Below are 10,000 nucleotides of genomic sequence, written 5' to 3'. Positions count from 1 at the left end.
CAATATCATCATCAAAGGTTTAGTTAATAAAAGAATATTACGTCATTATGTGTTCCGAATATCAACATCAAAGGTTTAATTGATAAAAGAAAATCAGATCGTTAAGCGTTTTGAATGTCATCATCAAAGGTTTAATTGATAAAAGAAAATCACGTCGTTAAGTGTTTCGAATTTTAACATCAAAGGTTTAATTGATAAAAGAAAATTACGTCGTTAAGTGTTTCGAATTTTAACATCAAAGGTTTAATCGATAAAAAAAAATCATGTCGTTAAGTGTTTTCTCTGGTTTATTAGAATCGCTTATCGGTGACCAGTATAAATATATAACTCAAATGGCAACCTCTCTTCACTGGTATTTATTTTGATTAGCGGTAAATGATTTTATTCGGCGCTCTGGGCGACAAACTCATTTCAGCCCTGAATCCACCATTGAGCTGAATAAAACCGCCTGGACTCAGCCAGAATAAAATATCCAAGTCACGTCACCGCGCTGGAGAGGTCTTGCATGTCGTCGACGGAGAGAGTGTTAATTGGTTGATTATCGGGAATAAATTTGTTTTGGGGATCCAGATGGTGAATAGATGGGACGTTTCTGAAGAAGGCGCCTACTCTCAGGTAACCATGTGTTGCTCTAGACCAGTGGTGGGGAGGCCGCATGCGGCCTTCCGGGCCATCAAGTGTGGCCTTCTGCGGCCTTTGATATACATATTATTTAAAAAATTATATTATCTATTATTTAAAAAGTATATTATTTATCATAAAAAGGGATAAGATAATTGAAAAAAAAAAAAAAAATCAGTGCGGCATCTATGTGGGACGATGAATTGTAAGGTGGCCTTCATGCACAAAAAGTTTCCCCACCCCTGCTCTAGACTCTAGAGTATTCTAGACCGATTCTAGAGGTCTTCTGGGGCCGAATTTATAGAAGATTCTAACCCCTAAGTCTAGACATAAATCTTCAAAATGGCGGAGATTTTAACTTAATCCCTATGTCGGCGACCTAAATGCTTATGTCTAGACATTCTAGACATAAGCATTTAGGTCGTCAACATAATAGGGATTTAGGTAAAATCTCCGCCATTTTGAAGATTCATGTCTAGACTTAGGGGTTAGAATCGTTCATAAATTCGGCCCATGGAGTCCTTGAAACCCCCTAGGGGGGTATACTAAGTTCCCAAAGTTCCCCTAGAACCCGAAAACTAGTTAGGATTTGAACGCTTAGCGATATAATTCGACGAAGTGGTCTCTTTCAGCAAGCTACACAACAGCATTCCATAAGTGTAGCATCCGAGACGAGAGACGGGTTGATCACTCTTGCTATGATTCATTCTTGATCAAGAATTCTTAGTTTGGGAGTCAGAAGGTGTCGCCTGACGATTTTATTCAGTTCTGAAGCGGTCTCTCCAGGAGATTAAAGAACAGAAATTCATAAGAATAGGATACACGGCACAATAGACTGAGAACCCTTATTATAACTCCCTACAGATCATTTCTTTACTTGGCCCAAACAGATCAGTTTTCAATCTGGTCTACAAGACGAATAGCTAGAGGGATGGCTTCTGATTCTACTCGGCTTTAGGTAGGATGTCTGCGTGAGTCTAACAAAGAGGAACGAGTAGATTTTTTTGTATCTGCATATTTCAAAGAGCGGCAAAAAGGCGGACTCTCTGCCATGGATCCTCGCAAGAGGTCGTTGGTGTTAATGGGATCATTCTATGGGTGATGGAGTTGTTTGTTTGCCCTCAGGGTCAGGACGAAGACTCATCTGAGCCGCCAGGCCCACGGAGGATCGCCATTGGCTACGAGGGGAACCAATGAAAGGCGACTAAGTTTTTTGTTCGTTAGTGTAGGAAAAAAGTATGCAAGGCATGAAATAAGGAACTCTTTTCACCTCTCAGGATGAAGGTTATGTATATAATACATACGTACACGCTCACGCACACACACACACACACACACACACACACACACACACACACACACACACACACACACACACACACACACACACACACACACACACACGCCTCCTGTTCTCTAATTTTATATCATACCAAACCTCAAATTCATGTACAGTTTCAACTTAATCTATATCCTTGATTTCCAATTATGATACTTAGATTTGAACTCATGTATTCTCTGAACTATGCATGAGTTGAAATCTAAACCTGATAATTAGATACCAAGGATATAGATTAAATTGGGACTGTACATGGATTTGAGACTAGGTATGATATTAAATGAGAGAATAGAAGACGGGACCCAACGAGCGTTGCTCTTTTCCTGTATACTATAATTAGGTAAATACAGTTATGTAAACACACACACACACACACACACACACACACACACACACACACACACACACACACACACACACAACTCGTGTCGCAGTTGGTAGAGTTCCCGGCTGCCACTACGGTGGTCCGGGTTCGAATCCCGCCCAGGGCTGAAGTAATTTCAGTATCGCTGCGCTGCGGGTTGTTACTCCAACTTTCGTGGGCGGGGAGTTGGGTGTGTGTGTGTGTGTGTGTGTGTGTGTGTGTGTGTGTGTGTGTGTGTGTGTGTGTGTGTGTGTGTGTGTGTGTGTGTGTGTGCGTGTAAGGTTACAGCATTACCTACTGTATAGATCGGTTACTTGAGTTCTGAGCTCTCTTCCGGGACGGAAATAGCTGTCGATCATGAGTCCAGCATGTGATCCAAAGACCATGGTGAATCACACACACACACACACACACACACACACACACACACACACACACACACACACACACACACACACACACACACACACACACACACACACACACACACACACACGAACCTTTTAAGCTTTTACTCGAGAGTGATTGATGTGCTGCAAGAGAGAGAGGATGGGTAGACGTTGTATACCTAGACCTAGTGATGGCTTTTGATAATGTACCTCAGGGTCGACTTATATGGAACTGGAGCATATTGGGGAACTAAGAGGCAAACTACTCGAACGGATGAAAGATTTTTTGAAAGGAAGATGCATGAGGACAGTAGTAAAGGATAAGATGTCAAGGGGGAGAGGAGTGATGAACGGAGTTCCTCAGGGTTCAGTGTTTGCACCAATAATGTTTTTGTCTATGTCAATGACATGATGGAAGGAACAAAAAGCTATATTAACAAGTTTGCTGAAGATGAAAAAAAATCACGAGAAGAGTGAAAAATGAGAACTATAGGTTATTAAAAAAGAAAAAGAAAAACAATCATGGAGCCAAGAATGGGAATTGAATTTCAATACCAAAAAATGCAAAGTACTAGAAATGAGGAAAAAAACGCAAAAGACCGTCTTTAAACTATTCCTTGGGAAGTGAACTCATCACAAAAGCAAAAGATAAGAAGAACTTGGTAGTGTTGATAAAAGACAACGCGTCACCTGACAGATATATCAGCAGGATTGTGGCGGAAACGTACAGACTGCAGCAGAAAATGAAAGTGACTTTTCACCATAAAGACGATGACATGATGAAAAATCCATCAAAACCCTGATACATCCAAGACTGGAGTTTGCGTCAGTAGTATGGTCTCCACACAGAGTGAAGGATATAAGCAAGATTGAGAGAATACAAGGGACAGCAACCAAGCTAGTCCTCAGCCCGGCAGAGAAACCATACGAGGAGAGACTAAAAACACTGGGTCTATCAACTTTGAAACATCGAAGAGAAAGATGTGATACAATTTCAGTATTCAGATCACCGAAGGGAATAGATTACACTGACAGAAGAGATCTCCTGATTAAAGATGGAAGGTTTTTAAAAAGTCATGGAAATAAATTAACAAAGATCACATGTCTAAAGGATGGGAAGAAATAAAAATTTTCATATAGATGCATAAATACGTGGATTAGCTTAGAAGGTGATATAGCCCAAGTTCAAAGAATACACGAGTTCAAATCTAAATTGGAAAATAATTATTAGGATGAGATTGGAACTGTACTTGAGGCTTGGTATGATGAAAAATTACAGAAAAGGAGACGGGACCCAACGAGTATTGCCTCTTTCCTGTATACTATGATTAGGGAAATACACACCTACACACCTACACATGCATATGTATACACATACGCACACATACACATACACACACACGCACACACACAAACAGGCACACACACACACAGGCACACACACACACACGCACACACACACACACACACACACACACACACACACACACACACACACACACACACACACACACACACAGACTCGGTAGCGCGGTTGGTAGAGTCCCAGACTGTCACTACGGCAGTCCGGGTTCGAATCCTGCCCGGGGCTGAAATAATTTCAGTATCGCTGCGCTTCGAGTCGTTACTCCAACTCTCGTGGGCGGGGAGTTGGGTGTGTGCATTACCCATAGATCGGTCATACGAGCTCTGAGCTCTCTTCCGAGAGGGAAATAGCTGTCGTTCACGGGTCCAGCACGTGATCCAAATAATAATAATAATAATAATAATAATAATAATAATAATAATAATAATAATGATAATAATAATAATAATTATGATGATGATGGTAATTATGATGATGATGATGATGATGATGATGATGATGATGATGATGATGATGATGGTGGTGGTGGCAATGATGATGATGATGACGATGATGATGATAATGATGATGATGATGATGGTAATGATGATGGTGATGATGATGGTAATGATGATGATAATGATGATGATGGTAATGATGATGATGATGATGATGATGATGATGATGATGGTGATGATGATAATAATGACAATAATAATAATAATGATAATAATAATAATAATAATAATAATAATAATGATGATAATAATAATAATAATGATGGCAATGATGATGATGATGATGGTAATGATGATGATGATGATGATGATGATGATGATAATAATAACAGTAATAATAATGATAATAATAATAATAATAATAATAATAATAATAATAATAATAATAATAATAATAATAATAATAATAATAATAATAATAATAATAATAACACCGTCACAAAATAAACTGCAAACCAGAATTCTGATTATCATATCTTTATTATTTTTTTATGGGGAAAGCTAGGATTACTTAGGGCAGTCTATGATTTCGGTGAGGACAGTCTGATTTTAGCAGACCTGAAGGAATGATTCTGGCAGGTGTTATGGGTGGAGAAAAATCTTACACCAAGTTCACAAATAAAACATTTAATCTGTATATCTATTCTTAACCGTTTTATGGATACCTATCAAGTTTAAGAGTTTTTAATGAATGATAGTGATATTACAGCCATATCTAAGTTATTTATTGTTTATTTGTAAACAGAAATGGTCCTATGAATAGTGAAGCTGACATAATCGTACGTTTGGCAACGCTGTTTTTCTCAGCCAATCAGAAACGGGCCTCACCAGTCACTCCGCCTCAGTGTGGTAGAGCACTTTATTAGAGATTATATTAAACATTTCAACAAAAACAGATATAACCTCTAGTACAGGAAATTACGTAACAAGTAAATCAACTGTTCTATAGTACGAAAAATAGTATTAAACGTTTTCTTTTCTTGAAAAAGTCTGGACATCTCGCGCGTAGAAAATCGCGAACTGGCAACTCACCTGTGATGGGATTTTAATTTCATTTCTTTCAGTCGTGGACAGCAGACTCAAGTCAGTGTATAAGGGACTGTGGTTGTGTACAGATTCGACAGCCACCTCCTGCCGCCTCTGAGGAGAGGAGTTATTCCAAGGAAGAAGAAGAAATCCCTTTCAAATTTATACCATGGTATGATTTAATTAAGTTAGTAGTGAATGTGATGTATAGAAGGAAAAGAGACACCACGAGGAAAATTTAAGTGGTGTAACAGTGGAAAATATGTTTGTTCGGGTGAAATACACAAAGTTATGGAATTGGACGAAAAGATTTTTGAAAAGAAAACAATGATTTCTTCCTCATATCTGGACAGTGTTGACACCGTTTTCTATTTCTAAAATGGCCCAGAAAATATACTATTGAATAATCCAATAGTTTTCTCAAACTGTGTGGATCACTCCAGAATAATGAATAAATAAATGAAGAACGACAAATAAGAGAACAGATAAAAGAATAAATGGATAAAAGGCAACAATAAGAACAGATAAAGAGAAAGATGAACGACGTCAAACACGCGAACAGATAAACAAATAAATGAAGAATGACAAAAATAAATCAAGAAGAGAATGAAGTGCATGACTAGTGAGCAAAGGGTAACAAAGTCTCATTGACCTCATAGTTTCCTCTCTTCGGGGGAAGAATGTTACCCCTTCCTCTCTCGATCTAAGGGAATTATAAAACCAATCTTCACAGGAGAAGGGATGGAATCCACCATTACTGAATTGTGTATTTGTAAATCCATCATGTATTGGTGCGATGTATGCATGTTATCTCCTACACATATACATATACATGTATGTATGTATATGTATTTCTCGCTTCTGCTTTTACGCAGTATAGGAGGTCGGAACCATTCTTCTGGCCCTTATATGTATGCATGATAATATGTATTTATCAGTTTAGACATCTCGCCCCCTCCCCCTACATGGGTACACTTGTCCTAGAATTTAGTATTAATGTGAATATGTATATGTACGTACATAAATACGTATGTACATACATATATAAATACATATATACATACATACATACATACATACATACATAGATACATCCACGCAAACATATTGACACACACATACACACACACACACACACACACATGCACACACACACACACACACACACACACACACACACACACACACACACACACACACACACACACACACACACACACACGTATATGTATGTATATATATGACCATATATACATTTACCTACGCCCGAAACGATAAAAAGGAACGCAAGAATATGCATTGACATAGTACGAACACAATTGTGTGCAGCTTTAATAAATCTGAATTTTCGCCGACGCTTCCAAGAAAGTAGCGGTCTTGGATCTCTTCTCCTGAAGTATATCCTGATGCGGCTGAAGTTCCTGAAGGCTCCGTTAGATGGAGGTAAGCAGCTAGGCTCGGCCGAGGGCTGAAGTCTTCTGCGCACGCGCGGCCTGAAACCGAGGAGGTCCAGGAACTACCAAGAGTCAGTGAAAGTCTGGAAACGCCGAGGTGGAGTCCAGACCAGTCGAGCTGCGAGGTTTCCGAAACTCTTGACGCGGTGGGTAAATTAGATAACATGTCTAGTGCTCTAGGAAGTGTGTGTACGTTCCAGGCTTCCTTTTTTTTCTTTTAATTTTTTGTCTCGTTCTTGGCCGACGTGGTGGCTTCTGGGTGTCGGATGAAGTCTGTGGAACCAGGCTTGCTTTCGCGTGAACGAGGGCCGTGTGAAGGGAACCTTTTGGAAAAGACAGCCCGTTCTTCGTGTTCTTCGTGTTCCCAGGAGTCTCAAAAGCTTCCCATAGGTTTCCCCCTTCCTCCCTAGGGGGATTTCGCTCAGCCTCCCATACATACCCACCCCTGGGGAGTCGTGGGGGGTTCTGGCTTGTCCCGCGCACCCCATCATCTCCCCCCCCCCCAGTTGTGACCTGGGGGTAGAGGGGGGAGGAGGGGTTGACAAAGTGCGTAAATGCGTGTGATCGTTGTGATGATTGTCAACCATCTACCGTGCATTCAATCGTTATCAATTGATGCACTTGTTAAAGAGAAGACTGATAATCCTTCAAAAGCAGTGACCTTGTCTTCCTGATATATGACCTGACCTGACCCAAGCTGACCTCTGGATTTCTTGTACCGAAGGAGGCTCTCGTGTCCCAAGCTTGCCTCCCGGACGAATAAAAACCGTTCGAGTTTAGCCAGAACAAAATATATAGAGTGCGTCGCTGTGCTGTGGGTGGACGTCTCAATGACCGTGATGTTGGCAACCCGCAGTCACAGAAAAACCGTGTTTGGTCACGTGACATAGTTCAACCCACGCAAGGGCAGTTTATGTGGATTGCACATGTGTCGTGGATTTGCGTAATGCCTCCGTGCGTGTGTGTGTATATTTATTTATCAATTTTTTTTCCGCATTCGACCTAGTTATGGACCAAAAGGTCTCTTGTCGCCATGCACTTTCTTTGTAATCCTTTGCATGCGTGTGTGTGTTTGTATGTGTGAATATGCATGCGCGCGTGCGTGTGTGTGTGTGTGTGTGTGTATTTGCATATCCATGTGTTTTCATGCATGCGCATACACGTGTGTGTGTGTGTGTGTGTGTGTGTGTGTGTGTGTGTGTGTGTGTGTGTGTGTGTGTGTGTTTCTATAGCCTTACGTTTTCTTGTATATGTGTGTGTATGCGCACCCTAGACTGCGTGCATGCTTGTGTATGTTTGTGTGGTTGTGTACGCGTGTAAGGGTGTTCGGAGAGAGAGAGAGAGAGAGAGAGAGAGAGAGAGAGAGAGAGAGAGAGAGAGAGAGAGAGAGAGAGAGAGAAGGCTAACGGTGTAAAGGACCGCCCGAGAAGTTGTATAAATAACTGTAAACTTTCTTACAATGGGCCTCCCATTGAGTGTAGAATGAAACTTAAAAAAAAAAAAAGAATATTTCCTGTAATTTTTTTTGGTGAAGTTGAATGTAGTTTCCGTCGCACAAAAATGATAAATTGAAGGTCCATAGTTGAGTGATAAAAATCATATTAAAACGAAATAGAAATAATTCACAAATGACTAAGATAATACTTCGTGTTATTCAGTGGCCGAATTTATTAAAAAGAAAAAAAATTCTTTTGGTTTCCGTTTTGACGAAACACTTGACCTCCAAAGAGTCCGTGAAACCTCCGTAGCTTTTGAAGACTCCAAAAAATAAATCCGAACTCCAATGAAACTATTGTAGCGAGACTGAGATGGTATAAACAGCTAATCTTGAAACTTGATAATACTGAACGTTTAGAAAAGAATATTTGAAAAATGTGCCCTTGACTAATATATGTCGTGAACATAGATCAGATCATTATGGAATTTTTGAAAAAAAAAAAAAAAAAATCAAATTAGTGAATGAAAAACAATAGTGTCTTAAGAATCTTTTGCATATTACCAGCTGATTTGAAGAACACAGTCATAAGAGAACTATAAAAGGAAGAACATAGAACATTTCTGTTTGAGAGGGGTTATAATCAAGACACATGAAATTATAAATGATACATATAAACTGTGAAACAAATGCGGTGATGTTATGTACAATTAGAAAAATGGTTTGATACGTGATAAAGGGCGAAAGATAGATCTCCAGATTGAAGATTGATAGGGATCAATGTTCACCTTACCCCTTCAACTGAACAAAATCGTCTGTCGTGTATATACTCTCAAGTGTAGTTCACGAATGGAATAAACTTCCCGCTGCAGAGGCAGTGCAATGTAGTACGGTTCGAAGTCACAAGGTTCATTTAGATAAACCCCTAAACAAGAAACCGTAATGTTTGGTTCGCTTATCTATTTATTTCTTCGTTTAATTCTCTCTTCTTCGCATCCGACCTAGTTAAGGACCTAAAGGTTTCCTGTCGGAATGCGCTTCCTTTGTAAGACCTTTGTGAGTGCAAGAAGGGCATAAGTCGGGGTGTGTGTGTGTGTGACGACATTAGTGCGTTGCTTCACAGACTTCTTCAATACAGTAACTCAGACGTGGGGAGGTCGCAAGGGGAGGGGGCTTTATATATTTAGGCCCTTAATTGAATAAAGGGTAAAGTCTCTAAGGAGTTGGGGGAAGGTGATATCTTTCCTGGAAGGGGTCCCGATCGATTTGGAGCCTCTTCAAACCGGGGTCCTCCCCATGAGCTGCAAGGAATTGCCTCAAGTAATTTGATAGAACAAGATATGTGTTACCGTATTGAACATTGTCAAGGGAATTTGTATGCACATGTGATGCTCTGCCCCAAAGTTAAATTCAAAATCAGTTTGAACCTATCTGAACAGTGGGACATTGCTACATATATTCATATCTACATACTCTTATATACATTATATATATATATATATATATATA

General features: G+C 39.8%; 1 protein-coding gene across 1 annotated transcript in view; it reads left to right on the top strand.

Annotated features, from left to right (window-relative positions):
• Window positions 1-7,050: 7,050 nt before the first annotated feature.
• Window positions 7,051-10,000, top strand: part of LOC143034501 (uncharacterized) — a 90,331-nt gene continuing 87,381 nt past the window's right edge. The window contains exon 1 of the mRNA XM_076200630.1: window positions 7,051-7,202. The gene's annotated coding sequence lies outside the window, so the exon portion shown is untranslated. The remainder of the gene's footprint in view (window positions 7,203-10,000) is intronic.

The sequence above is a fragment of the Oratosquilla oratoria genome, chromosome 17, assembly GCF_046742065.1.
Source record: "Oratosquilla oratoria isolate Oo_2021 chromosome 17, ASM4674206v1, whole genome shotgun sequence".
NCBI lineage: Eukaryota > Metazoa > Arthropoda > Malacostraca > Stomatopoda > Squillidae > Oratosquilla > Oratosquilla oratoria.
This window is presented reverse-complemented; position numbering and strand designations above follow the sequence as displayed.